At 45.7% G+C, this 22,446-nt stretch overlaps 1 protein-coding gene and 1 long non-coding RNA gene across 2 annotated transcripts in view; both read left to right on the top strand.

Moving 5' to 3' along the window:
• The window catches only part of LOC311009995, an 85,627-nt gene extending 75,520 nt beyond the window's left edge, over nucleotides 1-10,107 (top strand). The window contains exon 3 of the long non-coding RNA XR_014596723.1: nucleotides 9,836-10,107. This is a non-coding gene — a long non-coding RNA (uncharacterized lncRNA). The remainder of the gene's footprint in view (nucleotides 1-9,835) is intronic.
• LOC311010051 (scavenger receptor cysteine-rich type 1 protein M130-like) overlaps nucleotides 1-22,446 on the top strand; it is a gene marked incomplete at its 3' end in the record, with an annotated part of 294,749 nt that overhangs the window by 194,455 nt on the left and 77,848 nt on the right. The gene's annotated exons all lie outside the window — the stretch shown is intronic.

The following is a 22,446-nucleotide window of genomic DNA, read 5'->3' as shown; positions in this document are numbered from 1 at the left end:
GGACCCCCCTTGCGTCCGACGCAAGGGCCTGACGTGCACCTCCCAAAAATCCTAGACGCGCGTCAAGGCGACGCAACACCAACGCAGCGGCATCGGCTGTGATTGGTCCGCTAACTACATCCGCTGGAGACCGCTATCCGGTTTCCACTTGTAAACACCGCCATTTAAACTTTTAAAAGGCTACTCTTATTGTTTTCACCTCGTTTTATTGTTTGCACCTTGACGCTTTTACACAAAGAAATAAAACACCAAGTTCTGAAAAATTGTGGACGTTTAAAGCCGGAAAGTAAACAAATAGGCTATAACGAGGCTAACGACGATATACGTCAAGAGTCTCAGTCGGTCGGTCAGTCTTTACAAAAAACATAGCGCCCTTTGCCGGTGTGGCATTGAATTGCATTTCGACACGTAAACCCAACGCAGAACCATCACGGTCTCCAAGCAACTGCGTCGCCGTTGCGTTGCCGTTGCGTGATCACTACGCGGAAGCATAATCAGGGCTTTAACGTTACCTCCGCACGGCTCTCTCCCAGCCGGAGATAAACAAGCCGCCGGTGTCGCCGCAGCCGCCTCTCCTTTTGCTCCGAAGTTGTTGTTGCCTCCGTAGACCGCGTAGGCTGGGTCCTCCGAAGGCTGCAGATCCTGTGCAGGTGAGCCCTACCAACACGGAAGGAGAAGAACTGCCACTGACGTCACTCTCCTGCGCCGCTTGGGATTGCGAATCCAAATTGAATTATGTTACCTTTTTTGCGGGGGGCGGGCATGAAAACGAAAAAGCAATGTCCTCTTTGTTTTCTTTTTAGTTGTGTCACAGAATGAGCAGCCTTGATAAGAAAATGAAAATGCAGTTTGGATTATTTATTACTCATTTTATTTATGAGTCAAATAACGCAGCTATGACCTTCAAAATGCAAAAGCCTTTCTGCTAATGTATTTTAATTTTCAAATTTGACATTTCAAATTGAATTTGGGTACCTATTTGCTGGGGCATCTTTTGGAAATGAAATCTTAAATGTCCTTTTCTTTTTCTTTTTAATTATGTTACACAATGAGCAGTCTTGAAGAAGAAAATGAAAATGCAGTTTGGATTATTTATTACTCATTTTATTTATGAGTCAAAAAATGCAGCTATATTCTGAAAATGAAAAAGCATTTCTGTTAATCCATTTTAATTTGAATTATGAACAGATTTGCTTCCATACACGGCGGCCACAGAGCTCTGTTTAATTCCGTTCCTTTTCCTGGTGACATAATGTACTGATCCCTCTGAAATTAGACGGGCCATTTCACCCAGTATAACAAAAAGTGCTTCTGAACAGGATTACATACCCATCTTTAAGTCCCTGAGGGTTCAGGGTCCTCATTTATAAAGCTTGCATACAAAACGGGTTTGGAAACGTGCGTACGCCACTTTCCACACATAGAAGCCAAGTGAGACACAACCTCGAAGCTGTGTATGTTTTTTACGGGGTGGGAGCAGAAAAACGGATGTTGCAGTTTATATGTTGCTATTTCCCGTGGTCGGATGAACTATTAGAGCGCCCAGCATCATTTTACCAGGACTTACACACGCTGAGCTCTCTCTCTCTCTCTCTCTCTCTCTCTCTCTCTCTCTCTCTTATTATTATTATATGATTATTCAGGGAGCAGGAATCCTTGTCAAAAAGGAGACAGGGCCAGCAGAATAGCCGCTGTAGCTTGGCGCTACCAGCTAGCCACTCAGTGCGGACGTAATTCTCCTCATTAAAGGGAAGAAAACCTCTCTTTTTTTCCACCAAGGGAGTTCAGCGCAGCTTGGCCTCCTCACAGACAACAGGGTGCAGTAACATGTTTTCAACACTCATTCACCCCGTAACATTTAGAGGGGCGCTGTTTAACACATCATGAAACGCTCAATAATTACTGAAGAGAGACGAGGAGGAGACGACAGACACGTCACAGAGGGAGTACGTAAACTGTTAAAAAAGTGATTTTATTAAATGATGGTTATATTCTGAAAAAACGGAGGAAGCCTGGCTTCCCTTGGCCTCTGCAAGGAAACGCCACTGATTAGATTAGAAAATCAGGAAATGATCCATTCGCCAGTGTGCACTTTGATACTGGGAGTGATTTTGAATTGAATTTATTATACAACCATACAGTAGAATGTCTTGATATTTTCTATAATAACATTCAGGATCACTCAACAAGAATCCATTGAAAATATTAGCAAACCTCTTAAGGAATAAGTTTAATTCATTTATGAATATGAGGAAATTATCTGATTGTCAGTATGCACTTGAGAGAGATTTTGAGGTGACTTTATTATAAAACCATCCAGTAAAATGACTTGATATTTGCTATGTAACTGCTAGTCACAGTCACTCTGAACAAAGATCTATTGAAGAAATTAGCAAACCCATCATTTTCCTCATGTTTAACCGTTGCACCTGATATAAAAACTGCTTTCAACACCATTTTGGTAACTTCGGGCACCCGTACCGTAAGTACAGAAATAGATGCGCAACAGATTTCAAGCGGCGGCTGGCGTGACCGCAGTGAGCCACGGCCCCCTGCCCGACTGGAGGAGTATCAACATCTGTGAGGATGTCATGCAGGGTTTGTAAGATAAGGAAGACAACAATCATTGTTCATTTTAACGAAGTCACTTATTAATATGGCAATTTCTTGCATCACAGAGCGTGTTTGCTGTAGCTCATCTGCAACGTTGTTGATGGCGGTGATTGTGTCTCAATTGTGTCGCTGAAGTTGCAGGACGGCATCAGTGAGCAGCACCCGACCGCTTGATGTGCCATGCGCCCAGGGTGCACTGCTGCTTTGCGCCGACTTGGAAGCTGTGCCGTTCTCACGTCACCCTCCCTTATAAAGGGAACATTGCGTACAGATTGCCTGTTTTATAAATCAGATTTTTTTTTTTTTGGCGCACACAAACTTTGGCTTTTGGGCGTACGTACACTTTTAGTAAGGATCCTACTGACAGTTTTATGAATGAGGCCCCAGGTCTGTGCCACGGTCAAGTCCTGAAGTGCGCGAGGGCCCGCTCACGGACATTTTGAGCCCACTACTTTCGATGCTGACTTTACCTGAGGGAATTACCCACAGTTCATAGCGTTGCAACGAGAAACTTGGGGTTACCAGGGGAAGCCAGAGGAATTACAATGTGTGGAATATTACATTTACACAGATATATTAACATCAATGATTTAAGGAGCATAAACCACTTGAAATCATAGACATACATCAGACGGGTGTGTCGAGGTGGATACACAGGTGGAATGAGACGCACACATATTTGTTTCTTTATTGTTTGTTTAGGGGTGAAGGAAAGGTAATGGTACATGCCAATTAGGGAAAGGAGGTGCTGGGGGGATTTAAGCGGGTCATTTGGGGGAAGATGGTGTTGAGTGAGGATGTGTGGGAAACCTGTTGTGTTGAAGGTAGTGATGGTGAGATGAAGCCTCATGAAACATCAAAGCCTCTCAGCATGGGTGTAATTTATGGTATGGACGGTAGGGACATGTCCATACCACTTTTGGAATGAGTAGAATTGTCCCCACCACTTTTTCACAAATGGCGTTTCCATAGAATACTGTAGCATAGGCCACCGCCTTTCCCCACCGCTTCACAGTCCCCCAAAGAGTATTTTGATAGCCTATCCCCTCTACTCGCAGGGGAAACAGCGCTTCTGATTGGTGCTTTTCCTCTTTGGTCCCGCCTATGTGTCGTGGATGTTTGTTTGTTTGCCAAAAGCGCAATCATTTGAAAGGAAATACTGAACGGAAGGCATGAGTTGGAGTGGAGACAGCTGCACTGTGACCGTTGTTCAGGAGAGGAGAGGTATATATGAACGTTTCCAACGTTTCCTGCAAAGATCTAAGGATTTTCTAGACCTTGAACTAATCTATTTTAGTGGAAAAACAGCTGTAACGTAGGCTAGATGGAGATGCTATATGCCATGGTTTATATGTATGGTTTGTAGAGTTTTATTTGACTAAAATGCTGTGTTGTTCATGGTATCTGAGTATCGGGATATTTTTTGTTGTATAACTCTGCCATCTAGTGGTTAGTGGTGGCTATTTCAGTGTGCACATGTGTGAGTGCGCATGATAAATTGCACGTTTTTCCTGATGAGTGCGCATAAATTTAGTTATGTTGAGAACATTGTTGTTTTGAGAGCTTAATAAAGTGCCATAAAACAACAACAGCATCCCATCTTCAATGTATCATTATATATTACGCTACGAGAGAGGTATGGAAATATAGTTTTATCTGCTTTAAATTGGCTAGCGATGGATCTTGCTATATTGTAAAAAAAATTGGCAAATTTCTGTCCCCACCACTTTACAAACCAAACCTACACCCTTGCCTCTCAGCCAGATGAACCACCAACGTGGTTCGACCCCAAAGCTTCAAATAAGTACGCTAGGGACCCCTAGTGGTGAATGAAATAATGAAGAAAGTCAAAGAGTTTCCAGTGAACCTAACATGAGATGTTTGCTTCATGTGCCGATCCAACATGAAATCATTTGAGAATTAAAGTCATCTTGGTGATACATGTGTGTGAGTGTGCCTTTCATAAATAATAGCCCAAAGTCCACACAAGTCTCCTCCGATGCATCCCCGGTGAAATGGGCGGGGCAAGAACACATCCGGGGTATTTGACCGTACTTGGCCAGATGCGAACTTTGAATTGGAACAGTACTCGGTCCGACGCTGATGACGTTTCTCAAGTCCACAAGAACAGAAGTACAGAGAAGAACGCATATTGAGAAACGGCCAAAAACTCTGCCTCGAAGCTTCTAGATTCCTATCTCGCGCATTATGCCGCTGCTCAGCAAGGAACACTGTTCCACACGGACCGTTTTTCAGGAGTCCTGGGCTGCAGAGTGCAACCATTGAGGATGCACATGCGATCAAAAATCAGTGAAGTGCAGCTAAAATGTGTTCCTTGGTCGCACCGGAGCTCCAGCGGGTCTATCTAGCGTCTTTCCCCCCACAGCATAGAGATGAATCACCACGGTCTGAGCCAATCAGAGGACGAGTATGGGCGGGCCAATCATCTCTGATTGGCTCTGACCCCGGTTGAAAAGTTTTTTTCATACAGAAAGTTGACATGCCGTAACACTTGTCTCCCCTCGCGCCGTAAGATCCCGGTCCTGTCTCACGCGTCTCCGTCCAAGACGGTGTCGCAGCCCTATACTGAACCAAATATGGATTTACATTTGAACAGGATTAAAGAGACACATTGATAGCTCCACTACATATAGGTGCTTCATTTATTAGATGGTATTTTAATACACTTCATAGTCACCATCAGTGACAACAAACACCAGTTGTTCCTGCAAGCAGCCTGTTTGGCCTCCCTCCTTATGCCTCCTTATGTCTCTCTCTCTCTCTCTCTCTCTCTCTCTCTCTCTCTTACTCGCGCCTGAAATTCAAAACAACCATTTGCTGACAGTGTGCTTCAAATATGACATTTATTTACATGAGTTGTATTGAAATAATTACATGAACACTAAATGTCTACATCACTGATCTCATGGAAATAACAACAATAGGCATATATAGCATAATAACACAATTACACATATAATATTAATGACTTTCACATATGTCAACATGCACACAGAGCCTTTATAGTTACACATATGTAACAGTGTAAATAATGAATTTGTTATTTTGTTAAATTCCTGTCAAACTTGGGACTGCAACCAACGGTTTTATTTTGAAAATGCACTTTATTTTGAAAGTCCAAAGCGGATGTTTGCGTTACGCTTAATGCTGGGCATTTGGTTTAGCGCTCAGAAGCGAGTAACGTTACGCTGTGGGTGAGTTACCATTCTGTTCGCTCGGAAATCACGATAATTATAAATGCAAACTATGTTTTCATATTGTTATATTATTATGTAGACTCGGTCAGCATTTAATGTGTATAATTACTTGTTAAGTGTAAGTCTTGTAAAAGTCGTAGTTTGACTGTTTTATGAAGAATTGTTGCCGTAATATGTGTGAATGTGATTTAAGCTAGCTACCAGCAGCACGAGGTGTACGTGACCTGCGTACTCTCATCTCTCTCATGCGGAGCTCTTCTTTTGTAGGTCGAGGAACAGACTGACATCTTTCATTGACACGCTGGTTGTGTGTTGTTCCCATGTTTCAGGTATGTTTGTTTGTATTGTTGAATGTAAAATATTCTGTGTTATATGTGAATGTGTAACGGTCCACTATGTGCCAGTCTCTCTTGCTCTCTGCGTTGTATATGTAGACCTGCACCTGCACATGGGGAAACCAGTGTGTCAAAGACAGCACGTCAGCATCACGGACAGAGACACAAGCAGCCCTACACAACACATAATAAATGAGAACGGAGGGCTAGCATCAGAGACAACGTAAAATAAGCTACGCATAAGCTAGCATTGAGCTCTGCGCCTGAATTTAATAATTTACCTCACTACCTTTACCTCAATTTCTCAATTAGATAACAAAAATACAGTAAACTAAAGTGATGTGTTGTGGGCTTTATATACGGTGGCCCAGAGGTGTCAGGCCAAATACAAAAGTCACAACACAAATACAAAAGTCACAACACAAATACAAAAGCCACAACACAAATACAAAAGCCACAACACAAATACAAAAGTCACAACACAAATACAAAAGCCACAACGGAAGTGACCTAAAACACGGATAAACTCAACTTCCCAAAATGCATTGCGACTCGTCTGACTTCTGAAAAGTTTTGGATAATGGCGGACGATTGCGGTGATTCTGGCGACAGTCAGCAACAAACCGCGTACACATGTAAGTATACTGTAACATGATTTTATGTTTCCAGCTGACTTTTAAATCGTATTGATAATGAACGTTACTTTATTGTTGTTGGAATTGTACGTTAACGTTACGAATCGAAGGTCCTGCTAGCCGGCTAGCCTACAGACGGTAATTTACCACAGAGGTTAGCGAGCCTAACCGAAGCGGCAAATGTGCCGTTTTTACCGACGTTAAATAAAAAGATAGTGGTTATGTTAAAACGTGGTTATATATTTACTAAAGGTGGTAAATAAAACGGTGCATCGTTGTTGGTTAAAGGGAGGGATGCAGACACCGAGCGCCTCATCCGGTGGAGGGAACGATGAGGAGAAGTTCACCGGCAGGAGGAATGCTGCTCTGAGAGGCATCATTTAAGAAAATGTGGTGTTAAATGTTATAATTCTCATATGCAGGGCTTAAGTACTACTGGTGCATATTTAGCTACTCAATGATATAAGGTTGAACACCAGCGTATATAGATGGGAGATGTCCTGCTCTCCTGAGATGTCTACCTGAAACGTTCTGTTGAACAGCAAGAAATCATCAATGTGCTGTAACACTTTTCTATGTGCTGTTCTTCATATAGGATGTTTCTTAAAGAACAGGGGTGGAGGGAAGGTGGAGCTGGATGAGCTAAGAAGAAGTGGGAGACCCTCAAGCATAAATACAAGGTGAGTTGGAAGCAGTTTAAAGTATTGAACTCTACATACTTGATGTGAAGCATAAAAGAAACAAGATGAAGTTGTCTTTCTTATTAATAATCAGGCAAAGTCAGTGCTGGGTAATATCTACAATGTGTTCAAACATCAGAGTCCATTAAGTTGGTCCCATGTGGAACAGTATTACAGTACATATTATAATATATGACTAGTGGTGAATAGTTGATCTAAACAATGATTACAAGAAGTGTTTGTATATGTTGTTTAAAGGAACTGACAGTGTCAGCACTGAGGGAGGAGAGGTCACTGCTGCACACTGGAAGTGTTTGTTGTCATGGATGAGGTGATGGAGCAAAGACCTGCTATTACACCACTACACCCCATCACCTCAGCCATGATGCCAACCACTGCAGCAGGGTCTCTCCTCCAGAGCAGGAGGGAAATAGACCTGCAGGCCTAAAACATGAGTCAACAATGATATATATTCAGATATTTATTATTTAGATTTGTACAGATCATCAGATATATTCCTAAAACATTTAACAGGAAACATTTGACTGTAAGAACTTATACCGTGTGGTATTACTTATAAACTGCACTACTGATAAACAAAAATAAAACCTCAACAATAATCATGTTCCTGCAACACAGGGATCTGGGCCCTCATTTATAAAGCTTGCGTACGCACAAAACGGGGCTGGAAACGTGCGTACGCCACTTTCCACGCAAATGTTGTGATTTATAAAAACCAACCTCGACGGGAAAGTGTGCGTACCCGTAAGCAAACTCTGAGGCATGCGTACCGGTACGCACATTCTGGAGACTGGAAGGGAATCAGCAGTAAACGTGAGAAGAACTATATATTTTTGATGACCCGCACACATTTAATTACACTCCATATCATACGTTAGATCTGCGTTATCATGATGAACTCCAGCAATGTTTTTGACGCTTTTAATGAGTGATAGTTTTTTCATGTTAACACCTTCTTTTAAAATCTGACTTGTATCTTAGATTCAAAATCCTTTTGAAATATTGAATCAGCGCTGTCACCGCAGGAGGAGGAGACGGCCCAAATGCATGTAATACAGGATACAATAAATACCCTCCATTAGATCACTGCAGAACACAGCGGGAATAACTAGATATTCTCCTTCTTTATGTGCATATATCATCAACGCACATACATACAGCCATTAAGCCATCGTCTAATTGTTACACTAATCCTGGTTTTTAAACCACCGGAGTGCAGAGGAAATGCGCTGTAATGAGTGGCACGCTCGTGCGCGCTCAGTCGTGGAGCGTGGACAGTGCAACTTTACCGAACTTCAGGAGGCAGCCTCTACCGCCCGGTAAAGGTGGTAGAGACCCCAGCATGATGAGCCCGAGCCACGGCCCGACTGGAGGGGTATCAACAGGGCGCAAGAATCCGTGAGGATGTTATGCGTTTAAGGAAGACAACAATCAGTGTTCATTGTAAACGTATTATTTTATTAATCACAGTGCGCGTTTGCCGTAGCTCATCTGCAACGTGGTTGATGGCGGTGATTGTGTCTCGCTGAAGTTGCAGGACGGCATCAGTGAGCACCCGACCGCTTGATGTGCCATGCGTCCGGGGTGCGCTGCTGCTTTGCGCCGGACCCGGACGCTGTGCCGAGGGCCCGTCACCCTCCTCCCCGTCACCCTCCTCTACGCCACACGCTGCAGACTCTGGAAGGACAAAAACTATTGAACGTTTTGTTTTATATACAATAAACGTTTAAAATCTGTTCACCCTTATCCCTCTGGTCTCAGTCGCGTCTGTGTCTCCCTCCTTTTCGGACACAATCCCCGTCAAAGTCACATCAAAGTCAAACTTCCTCAAATACTCTAGCAATACATTAAATACATGTTGGTAAACGAGCGGAAAGATGTCATTTACCTCCAGATCACCGTCCGCTCCGTCCAGCTGACGCCGACTGCAGCAGCAATGTGTTGCCACTCGCACTGCGTCTTTTTATTCGTGATCCCGCTGCTGTGGCCACTAAATTAAATTATTGTCCGGGCCTCCACCTCCCCAACAAGTGTCTCTTTCTCCGTTTCTGAAAAGTTACGTTTCTTCGCTATTTTCATGACCTGTCGCCGTGATTCAACACACGGAAACGATCGCATGCCGGCTCATTAATATAGTAAAATGTGGGCGTGTACAGGGCGGAATTCAGGTACGCACACTTGTAGTTGAGCCTGTGATTTATAAAGGGAACATTGCGTACAGCTTGCGTGCGCACAGTTTTATAAATCAGATTTTTTTTTGGCGCACGCAAACTTTGGCTTTCTGGCGTACGTACACTTTTAGTAAGGATCCTACGCACAGTTTTATAAATGAGGGCCCTGGACATTTGGAGCAGACACTGCAGCTACGAGCCTCTGAGGATGTCCCAGGACTGCTGGAGACTCTGAGGATGTCCCAGGACTGCTGAAGTGGCTCGTTGGCTTTGTTGCAGTCACCCCCATCACCACCGTGGAAATATGGACATGGAACCCATCTTTTTTTTTTTTTCTTCAAGTTTTATTGATCACATGTTTTGTAAAAAACAGCATTCTTTACATACAGTGAAATTAAAAGGGGTAAAGCAATCTGTCTGTCACTGCAACAAAATAAAAACTTTAATAAATAGTAATGTATTAAAAAAAAACAGGCATCTACCTAAGGCGATGCTATAGAAAAGTATAGTATAAAAAAATGACTTAAAAATTGCAGGTGTTTTTTTGTGTGTTCTTTTTTAAGTGCATAAAGTGCCAATTAAAGTCCATCATGGTTGAGAAGTCTTGACTGCCATGCAAATGTAGTATGAGATGTGTTTGAGGTTACTTCCGTTGTGGGACACTTCCGTTTTGTATTTGTGTTGTGACTTTTGTATTTGGCCTGACACCTCTGGGCCACCGTATTTATGGCACTTTAGCTTGCAATTATCCCTGCAGCGTTTAGCATGTGACTTACCGCAGCAGTTTCCTCACGTTCTGCTGTGGATTACCCATAAGTCACTTCTTTTAACCCTGTTCCGCAATGCAACGTTGACACCAGCAGATGGCACTGTCCCAATTTCTGCAACGTTGACACCAGCAGATGGCACTGTCCCAATTTCTGCAGGCATTTTAACAGACTATTTAAAACCCGTTACAAATGCAGGCCATTATGATCCTTTGTGTTTTATATTTTATTTTAAAGTATGCTAAAATATGTTATCACTATACGATCACTGTGCAGAAGCGAGTAACGTTACGTGGTTCGAGGAACAGACTGACATCTTTCATTGACACGCTGGTTGTGTGTTGTTCCCATGTTTCAGTTGCAGCAATAAACAAGTCCAGTGGTCCATCCAACCGGTCTCGTCTAAGTTCATAGCAGCAGAGCAAAATCAACAAGGTCACACATACAGAACAGGGCCTTACTGTTATGTATCTTTAACTTGTTCCATGTAATGTCAAACGTTGGCCAGCAGATGTCGCCATATTTAACTGGATCCAAACACTGAACGTTTCCACACATTGCTTCGTATTGATTCAGTGGTTCAGAAAGCTTGGGTTTCTCCGTCACTACGTGTTGAACCGTCGTTAATAGAAGCGTGTGACGAGTTAACGGAAAGAACCCCGCAACGTCTTGTTTACCTTCCGCTGCTTCCGGTCCGTTTGTTAGCGTCCAAGGCCAAGTCTGAACGTCCTCTCCTCGGCCTCACAGGAATACGTGCGGCCACCGGCTTCAGACGCCATGTTGTCTTCTCCATATTCAGTCCGGTGAAACGTTGGAGAAAACACTCCGCTACACATTCCGGACAACGACCTACGGCCTGGAGCCACCGTTTCCCGCACGGACATTTTGGCCCCGCCCACTTCCGCCTAGGCTCACCCTGCTGCACTGTGATTGGTCAGTGTGCCTCCGTAGTGTTTGGGTGGAGTTGTTCAGTTCCACTCCTTTAACGGCTACTTGTGTAGCTAGCTAGCATCGAAACAAAAGCCCAATCCCGACATCCCCCCTCACGGACTCACGCACTTTGATGCGCGTTCACATTAGGTCCCTGAGGGTTCAGGTCTTAAACCTTAGGGGGGACATTGGCATTTGGCCCAAGATGTCGCCCGTCTGGTCATTTCTCCGTTGTTGTCATGGCAACATGTGACCTTTATGGGATGCTTTCATACGGTTGTGCTGACATGAAGTGCAGACTGACGGATCCATACAGAATCATTCTAAAGTCAATCACTGTTTCAACTACAGTCCTGTGGACCAGCGCACACATATTAGACATTATACAGCAATAATAACTATAATTATAATAATAATAATAAGCAGGACACCACAGGGAGTCGGACCCCATCTCAGTAAACTGAAAATACCATCACCAGTGTCTTTTTTATCTTATTACTGCTTAATATTATATTTATAAATGATAGATACCACCCAAAGTGGTCCAAGACTGATCACATGATGACGTGAAACTACTTGAATTTAAAAACTGGCAAAGTGATTGAGAACAATGAGTTGACACGTTGGAGTCAAACATTTCTTTACAACATTAAAGAGACCAATCGGAAACGGAGACAGACTTTGGACTTTTGATTGGAGGAACTGTTTGGTCCCAGAATGCTCTCTGCCAACTCGTCAGCTGTTTGCTCTCAGCTGGAACACAAAAACAAACAATATGACAAAGTTCACAAATATTGCTGTAAATATGGTAAAAAGTGACTTTAAAATACTCACCACTTTTTTAACCGTTAAGAGCTAAATGTGTCAACATGTAGCCGTTCATTTCAGAGTGTGTCACGTGAAAAAACAGACAGATACATCACATGATGTAATATATATGTATTTATTTTCATTTGCACAAAGATTCCAGAGGAGCAGTCGTTGGATGTGAGGATTCCTCCATGTTGGACTTCACCACTAAGAGCCCTGTTCCATGTTATTCTTGTACTATGGGGAGCTTGGCTCCGTTCTATTGACTGGAACACTGTTGATGATGTGAGCCTTACCGTTACACTGAGCCTGCTAGCACTGCTAGTTCACTGGACCATAGATTACCATCCGCATGAACACCTGGGTGATTCATGCATCTGGTTTTAAGTCCAAACACTGGGACTACTATCACTGCCATGCACCAGCATTTTCCAAACACAAACAGTCCTTGAGCTCTTGCTTTGACTTCATGATAGAATTGTGAATAAATAGTGAAGTCTGTAGTCTGTCTTCTCTTTAGTCTGTCTTCACAAATCTCAAACAAACCAACACGCTGAACAGATCTCAGGCTCCTCCAACAAAGCTCCTTAAATGTGTCCAAAACTAAATCACAGCACTTCAAAACCACAACGTACCACATGAAATAGTCTAGAAATCAAATATAGGCAAAAAATGGAAAATAGAAACATGAAATGAGAGATTTGTGGTCGATTGTAATTCCTAAACAAATATACAAAGTCAAGATTTCAATGTTCTACTTCAACTGCATCGACCTGCTGCATATGTTTCTTATGTTTATTCAGATTGTTTGCTTAGTTTTGACCATATTTCTCATAAAAATCTGTTCAGTACAAAAATGAGCAAACTCCGAGACAGATGCTTCATCATTATTCTATATACAGACTTTTATTTTGAAATTTGCTTGGATTTACTGATCATCCCATGGCCTCATATTTGTTAGTTTTTGGGTATTTTTGTTTCATTTTGCTTTTTGGTTTCTCTTCTCATCATATAAAACATCGTCATGAATAAAAAGTCACGATAAACAACAACATTCCTTAAACTAAGTCAAATGAGCTCAAAACTTATGAAAAATAGCAAAATCAATACAATTGTTATGAAATGAGCAAAAATGATTAATAAGAGTAAAATCCTGAAATACAAAATCAAATACTTGTTTATAAAGTACAACATTAAGTCAACACTTTATGTACAAAATGAAGCAGAATTCTTATGAAATATGAATTTTGGTTCATCACAAAAATAAGCTGTTCATTGTGATTCTCTTCAGTTAAATGTGTCCTGCTGCCCAAATCGACTTCACAACAACAATGAGCCATGTGAACCACAAGGGGGCGCTGATGTAAAGTCATGACATGTGACTAACTGATGAAGTCAATGTGAAAACGGTCTCTGGGACCTCCAACAGGACTCTGCAGTCCTGGTGCTGGGAGATTTCAACCACGTCTCCATGAAGAAACCTGTTACCATAGCAACAACAAGCCTCGCTTCAACAAGGAAGTAAGGTGCCTATGCAGTGAGACAAATGCTGCATTTCAATGTGGCGACAAAGACCAATACAAACTCCTTAAATAGCAACTTCAAAAGGCAGCTCAAACAGCTGAAGCCACTTCTAGAGTCACACCTGAAAACAAGCTCCAAGTCCATGACTTTAAGGGGGTTTGGCAGGGCCGGCACACAATCACTAACTACAAGACCAAGCATCATGTGAGCCCCCCTTCCTGAGAGGCTGAAGGATTTCTAATAATAATAATAACACATTCAATTTATATCACGCTTTTCTGAACCCAAAGACGCTTTACAGACAAGAGATAAACAGACCATCAGACAAAACACTGAAAGAAAGAAGAGAGGTTTGGAGGCGGGACTGGAATATGGTGAGGGACTCACCGACCATCAACCATCACCGATGGTTTGGGGAAGGGAGTCCCAGAGCCTGGGAGCTACCCTGGAGAAGGCTCTGGCCCTGAAGCTGCGGAGGTTGGATTTGTGGATGGAGAGGAGACCAGCTGATGTGGATCTGAGGGCCCACGAGGGTTGAAGAGGTCAGGGAGATGAGGGGGGGGGGGGGGGGGGGGCAGATGGTGGAGTGCCTTAGGTGAGGACCAGGATTTTGGAGGGGATGCGGTGGGAGATGGGAAGCCAGTGGAGGTTCTTTAGGACTGGGCTGATGAGACGTGCGGCTGCGTTCTGGACCAGTTGGAGTCGGTTTGTGGAGCTGGAGTTGATGCCGTGGAGGAATGAGTTACAGTCATCCAGATGGGAGGAAATGAAGGCATGAATGAGGATGGAGATGATGAAGAGGAGGGGGCCGAGTACAGATCCATGGGGAACACCCTGTGTGACTGTGGCTGAGGAAGAGGTGTGGTTATGGAGGGAAATAAAGTGGGATCTGTTGGAGCCAGCTGAGTGCGGTACCTTCTATACCGAGGTCTTGGAGACTGGAGAGCAGAATGTTATGGCTCACGGTATCGAAGGAGGACTTTGACGAGGGCTGTTTCAGTGCTGTGGAGGGGGCGAACACCAGACTGGAGGGGCTCAAACAGGTTATTAATGTGGAGATGGGATTATAATTGTGTCATTTCTACTGTAGATTGGAGTCCAGTGAAGCTCAGACCAGCTCTCTCAGTATCCCCCACCCTAGGTTGGCTGGTCCCCCCTTTTCAATCTCAGAGCATGATGTCAGAAGGCTGCTCCACCATCAAAACATCAGGAAAGCGGCAGGGTGCTTACCAGGGTGAAGTAGAACAGCTGGTGAGGTGGTGCCAAGACAACAACCTCATCATCAATACATCTACAAGCAAAGAGCTGATAGTTGACCTCACAAAGAAGGCAGCCCAACACCTCCCCCTCTCCATCGATGGTCAGCTTGTTGAGAGGGTCTCCTCCTTCTGCTTCTTAGGTCCCACCATACACCAGTCCCTCTCATGGGACCTGTACATCAGTGTCATTGTCAGCAAAGCCCAGCAGAGACTTCACTTCCTCCGTCAGCTGAGGACATTTGGGTTAGCAACAGAGAGAAAGTAGTGCACAGAGCCTCCAAGGTCATTGGCTGCAGTCTGCCTACCATCGCCTCACACTATGACACCAGAATCATCAGGAAGGCTAGAAACATCCCCACTGACCCCTCCCACCCAGCACATCACCTGTTCACTCTTTTACCCTCAGGGAAGAGGTACAGAAGCATCACCAGCAGATCCTCACGCTTCAGAGATAGCACCTAGCTCCAAACCCCCCACTTCAACATCTTTTCATGTCCAGAGTAATAACAATATAGTAGAAATGTGATGAGTCATATTTCCAGAGGAACATGCGTATGAACATGAGCTGGTGTCGGTGTGTTAGAAACCCATGTGGATGTGAGAGGAGCTCCTTGGAGGTGCTACTCTGCTCCCCGAGCTCCTTCCTGTTCAGTCGGCCCTCCTTCAGCTGCACCAACGCCCAGGTTGTAGTAATCCGGCTCCACGTCCTCCCGTCTGCCCGGCTTCTGCCCCCTGCTGGCCTGGAGAGACGTGACAGGACACAGACATGTGACTTCCTGCATGGCTCCTCTCTCCAGGTCAATGAACACAGACTGAGTCAGTGCTCTCAACAACAGACATGTGTCAGTACCTTACAGTAGAAGTAAAGGCCGACCTGTGCCGACAGCAGAATCAGCGGCACGGTGACCAATCTGATGATGACAGGTCTCAGATCTGATGATCAAACACATGGACAGTCATCACATGACTCATCATGACTCCAACAGCTGCCATTCAACACAAACTAGGGACCTGGCATTCTGTCCTCCAGTCCATTGTTTGCTGTCACCATTTACAGACCTGGTTTCACTTTGTTCACTAGATCAGGGCTGGATTCCAGAAAGCAGGTTTAGTTAAACTCTGAGTTTGTTAAGCCTGAGAAGAGGGACACTCTGGGTCCTCTGTTCCACAAAGACAGTGAACTTAAACTTCCACCTAATAGATATGGAAGCACATTGATTGGAGCAGCCTGACGTCGGGACACGATGTTCAGAATCAGAATCAGAAAGGAGTTTATTGCCGAGCATGGGCAGACTGGCAATCTGGCATCAGATTAAAACCATATGTCTTAGGCTGCCTGTTTGCACAATATTCTTCTGCTTCATTTTCAGCTGCAGCCACATTCTTTTTGTGTCTGTGGGATTAAACCTAAATCTAAAAGAATATTATTACATTTCACTTCTTCCAGTCATGCTAATCAGGAATTGAACAGTCAGCTTACCTACGACAGTGACAGAGAGCAGACGGCTCTCAGAGGAGAAGTTATGAGAAAGAACATGGACGTGATAAACACAGCTGTAGCGTCCCTGGTGGGCGGGCTCTGCAGCAGGAAACAGGAAGTGGGCAGTGTGATTGACAGCTGGCTGGGTGTAGTTGTGTGCTGAGTTGGAGGAGGTGAAGGTGAGCTGGAAGGAGCCTCCTGGGTACTGTGGCTGGACGGAGCAGAAGACGATGAAGGTGGAGCCCCTGAACGCCTGAAACCCCTGCTGCTGGGCCTCGGAGACCCCGTCCATGGAGGAGGACACGGAGATGTTTGGCTGCAGCAGCAGGTCTGTAAAGACAGAGAGATGATGAACGGTCACGTGAGGCTCGTTGGAGATTGTTACGGCTGTCACTATTCCCATACTGTCTGTGTGAAGGTCAATATGCAAAGAGGATGTGTGGCCTCCCGTCGGGGATTGGCCCGTCGGCTCCGGCCCCTCCCACTACCTGGTCGGAGATCCGTGGACCGTGATTGGTGCGGCGGTCGGCAGTTCAACCAAGCAGCAGTCACTTCAGCGGCACTGGCTCCCTATAAATCCTTCGCTTTTTGTAGCACTCGAGGCTGTGATTGCCCTTGATCAGCCACCCCGTGCTTTGTTGTGTACTCTATTGTGTGGTGTCTGTCAAATCTACCCCAGAGACTGGGCCAGGTTCGTTTGGTTAGCTACTGATTTTGCTGTGCCCATAGTTACCTGTATGTCTAGAAACCCTAGGGATAGGGGTGCTGCTCACATTGTTTTACTTCTTCGAGACTTAGATCCGTAGCGCTCTTTTGTTTGCTTTTTGGTTCTGGTTGTAACTCTAGCCGTAAAGAGTCCTTTTTCAGTTACATTTGTTTCGTTGATTCAGCAGCACCCTTAGGCCCTCTCTTTCTGTTTGTAATTCTGGATGTTCCTTTTTTTCCCTCTCTTAACAAATTGAACTTTATTGTTAAATAAACCTCTTACTTTACCAAAAACACCTGGTTTTATGTTACTTCCCTTTCCCCTCACGAGCTGGGTTCGTAACAGAGATGAACTGCTCCTCGCCTGGAAAGTAGACGAGATCAGGCGGCAGCAGCAGGAGGCGGAGCCTAAAAGCTGCCGTCCAGTCCAACACTTTCCAGCAGCCTTCATAGACGTCACAGGAAGTAATAGAAACAGTTACATCCTGTTAGATGCTACCTGTAGTTTGTGAACACGTTCAGATTGATATATTTTTTAAGAATTCATTTGGATTTATTCATATTTGTTCATAAATATCTGGAAATGTGTGTATGTTGCATTTTATTCTCTCCTTTCCTCTTTTGATGTCTGCCTCGTAAAGAATGATGTAACTATTTGTTTTGATGAGTGCTATAAATAACCTTTATTATTGTCGTTATAATTATGGTTATTACTATTATCAAATACAAAAGATGTGTTTGAAAACTTTTATTGCACAACATGAGACTTATAGCCCACGATCTAGCGTTAAATATTAGAATGAGATCAAGATACGCTGTGGAAACAGGAAGTGATGTCACAGGTCTGACAGACAGACAGACAGACAGGTGTGTCCTGCCAGGTGAAGCTCAGCAGTCTATGGAGGGTCTGAAGCTTCCAGAAACCAGCCCACTTCTCTACATTCTAGGACGTCATTGTCCTGGAGAACTTTACAGTTCAGTCCAGTGGAAACCACTGACTGTCACTGGGACAGAGGAAGGAACATACTGGGAACACTGCTGTCATAGATGATGTCATAGATGATGTCACTGAGGGGCTTACCTGAGCAGGTGAGATTCAGGATGGAGGAAGAGGAGACTGATCTTGCACACTCCCTCAGAGTGGATCCAGAATGAACACAGTGAGACCTGATCCTCCACACAGGTCTGTCTGAGGACTCCTTTCTCCGTCCTACAGAAACAGCAGAGCCACAGTCCAGCTCTCTACAGGCAACAGCTGCTTCCTTCAGGGTCCAGTCACCAACCACTGGTCTCCAGTCTCCCTGTCTCATCTCCAGTGTTCCAGCACAGCGACTGGCTCCTCCCACCAACCTGACATCATCAGGCTCTGAACAGAAAGAAGAGAGTCGTCAGTGAAAGAAGTGAAGATTCTGCTTTCTTTCTCTCTTGTTAATTTCTCTATTTACCTGTTGAGTTGTGATTTCCTTCAACCTGGAGTCCTGGAGAAACACAAACATATATATTGTTTTCATTCAATGAAATAAAATCAACAAACATGTTTTCAAATGATGTTGAAGAGAGCGAATATCTGGTCGATGTGACCACTGCTCTTTGAAAATCCTGTTTGTGTCCACTCCTGCATCCATCCTTCTGAGGACAAGCAGATGATGGAGGGAGACAGGAGAGAGACAGACAGCAGATGATGGAGGGAGACAGGAGAGAGACAGACAGCAGATGATGGAGGGAGACAGGAGAGAGACAGACAGCAGATGATGGAGGGGGACAGGAGAGAGACAGACAGCAGATGATGGAGGGAGACAGGAGAGAGACAGACAGCAGACGATGGAGGGAGACAGGAGAGAGACAGACAGGAGATGATGGAGGGAGACAGGAGAGACAGACAGCAGATGATGGAGGGAGACAGGAGAGAGACAGACAGCAGATGATGGAGGGAGACAGGAGAGAGACAGACAGCAGATGATTGAGGGAGACAGGAGAGAGACAGACAGCAGATGATGGAGGTAGACAAGAGAGAGACAGACAGCAGGTGATGGAGGGAGACAGGAGAGGGACAGACAGCAGGTGATGAAGGGAGACAGGAGAGACAGACAGCAGATGATGGAGGGAGACAGGAGAGAGAGACAGACAGCAGATGATGGAGGGAGACAGGAGAGAGATAGACAGCAGATGATGGAGGGAGACAGGAGAGGGACAGACAGCAGGTGATGAAGGGAGACAGGAGAGACAGACAGCAGATGATGGAGGGAGACAGGAGAGAGAGACAGACAGCAGATGATGGAGGGAGACAAGAGAGAGACAGACAGCAGATGATGGAGGGAGACAGGAGAGAGATAGACAGCAGATGATGGAGGGAGACAAGAGAGAGACAGACAGCAGGTGATGGAGGGAGACAGGAGAGAGACAGACAGCAGATGATGGAGGGAGACAGGAGAGGGACAGACAGCAGGTGATGAAGGGAGACAGGAGAGGGACAGACAGCAGGTGATGAAGGGAGACAGGAGAGACAGACAGCAGATGATGGAGGGAGACAAGAGAGAGACAGACAGCAGATGATGGAGGGAGACAGGAGAGAGATAGACAGCAGATGATGGAGGGAGACAAGAGAGAGACAGACAGCAGGTGATGGAGGGAGACAGGAGAGAGACAGACAGCAGATGATGGAGGGAGACAGGAGAGAGACAGACAGCAGGTGATGGAGGGAGACAGGAGAGAGACAGACAGCAGATGATGGAGGGAGACAGGAGAGAGACAGACAGCAGATGATGGAGGGAGACAAGAGAGAGACCGACAGCAGATGATGGAGGGAGACAGGAGAGAGACAGACAGCAGATGATGGAGGGAGACAGGAGAGAGACAGACAGCAGATGATGGAGGGAGACAGGAGAGAGACAGACAGCAGATGATGGAGGGAGACAAGAGAGAGAGAGACAGCAGATGATGGAGGGAGACAGGAGAGAGACAGACAGCAGGTGATGGAGGGAGACAGGAGAGAGACAGACAGCAGATGATGGAGGGAGACAAGAGAGAGACAGACAGCAGGTGATGGAGGGAGACAGGAGAGAGACAGACAGCAGATGATGGAGGGAGACAGGAGAGAGACAGACAGCAGATGATGGAGGGAGACAAGAGAGAGACAGACAGCAGATGATGGAGGGAGACAGGAGAGAGACAGACAGCAGATGATGGAGGGAGACAAGAGAGAGACAGACAGCAGATGATGGAGGGAGACAGGAGAGAGACAGACAGCAGGTGATGAAGGGAGACAGGAGAGGGACAGACAGCAGGTGATGAAGGGAGACAGGAGAGACAGACAGCAGATGATGGAGGGAGACAGGAGAGAGAGACAGACAGCAGATGATGGAGGGAGACAAGAGAGAGACAGACAGCAGATGATGGAGGGAGACAGGAGAGAGACAGACAGCAGATGATTGAGGGAGACAGGAGAGAGACAGACAGCAGATGATGGAGGGAGACAAGAGAGAGACAGACAGCAGGTGATGGAGGGAGACAGGAGAGGGACAGACAGCAGGTGATGAAGGGAGACAGGAGAGACAGACAGCAGATGATGGAGGGAGACAGGAGAGAGAGACAGACAGCAGATGATGGAGGGAGACAGGAGAGAGATAGACAGCAGATGATGGAGGGAGACAGGAGAGGGACAGACAGCAGGTGATGAAGGGAGACAGGAGAGACAGACAGCAGATGATGGAGGGAGACAGGAGAGAGAGACAGACAGCAGATGATGGAGGGAGACAAGAGAGAGACAGACAGCAGATGATGGAGGGAGACAGGAGAGAGATAGACAGCAGATGATGGAGGGAGACAAGAGAGAGACAGACAGCAGGTGATGGAGGGAGACAGGAGAGAGACAGACAGCAGATGATGGAGGGAGACAGGAGAGGGACAGACAGCAGGTGATGAAGGGAGACAGGAGAGGGACAGACAGCAGGTGATGAAGGGAGACAGGAGAGACAGACAGCAGATGATGGAGGGAGACAAGAGAGAGACAGACAGCAGATGATGGAGGGAGACAGGAGAGAGATAGACAGCAGATGATGGAGGGAGACAAGAGAGAGACAGACAGCAGGTGATGGAGGGAGACAGGAGAGAGACAGACAGCAGATGATGGAGGGAGACAGGAGAGAGACAGACAGCAGGTGATGGAGGGAGACAGGAGAGAGACAGACAGCAGATGATGGAGGGAGACAGGAGAGAGACAGACAGCAGATGATGGAGGGAGACAAGAGAGAGACAGACAGCAGATGATGGAGGGAGACAGGAGAGAGACAGACAGCAGATGATGGAGGGAGACAGGAGAGAGACAGACAGCAGATGATGGAGGGAGACAGGAGAGAGACAGACAGCAGATGATGGAGGGAGACAAGAGAGAGACAGACAGCAGATGATGGAGGGAGACAGGAGAGAGAGAGACAGCAGATGATGGAGGGAGACAGGAGAGAGACAGACAGCAGGTGATGGAGGGAGACAGGAGAGAGACAGACAGCAGATGATGGAGGGAGACAAGAGAGAGACAGACAGCAGGTGATGGAGGGAGACAGGAGAGAGACAGACAGCAGATGATGGAGGGAGACAGGAGAGAGACAGACAGCAGATGATGGAGGGAGACAAGAGAGAGACAGACAGCAGATGATGGAGGGAGACAGGAGAGAGACAGACAGCAGATGATGGAGGGAGACAAGAGAGAGACAGACAGCAGATGATGGAGGGAGACAGGAGAGAGACAGACAGCAGGTGATGAAGGGAGACAGGAGAGGGACAGACAGCAGGTGATGAAGGGAGACAGGAGAGACAGACAGCAGATGATGGAGGGAGACAGGAGAGAGAGACAGACAGCAGATGATGGAGGGAGACAAGAGAGAGACAGACAGCAGATGATGGAGGGAGACAGGAGAGAGATAGACAGCAGGTGATGGAGGGAGACAGGAGAGAGACAGACAGCAGGTGATGGAGGGAGACAGGAGAGAGACAGACAGCAGATGATGGAGGGAGACAGGAGAGAGAGAGACAGCAGATGATGGAGGGAGACAAGAGAGACAGACAGCAGGTGATGGAGGGAGACAGGAGAGAGACAGACAGCAGATGATGGAGGGAGACAAGAGAGAGACAGACAGCAGGTGATGGAGGGAGACAAGAGAGAGCCAGACAGCAGGTGATGGAGGGAGACAAGAGAGACAGACAGCAGGTGATGGAGGGAGACAAGAAAAGTTAACCATATCCACCTTTCATATGATGCAAACATAATGTAGGTGATATTAATGTAAGATGATTGCACCAGAG

This window comes from Eutrigla gurnardus, assembly GCF_963514095.1.
Source record: "Eutrigla gurnardus genome assembly, chromosome: 24".
NCBI lineage: Eukaryota > Metazoa > Chordata > Actinopteri > Perciformes > Triglidae > Eutrigla > Eutrigla gurnardus.
This window is presented reverse-complemented; position numbering and strand designations above follow the sequence as displayed.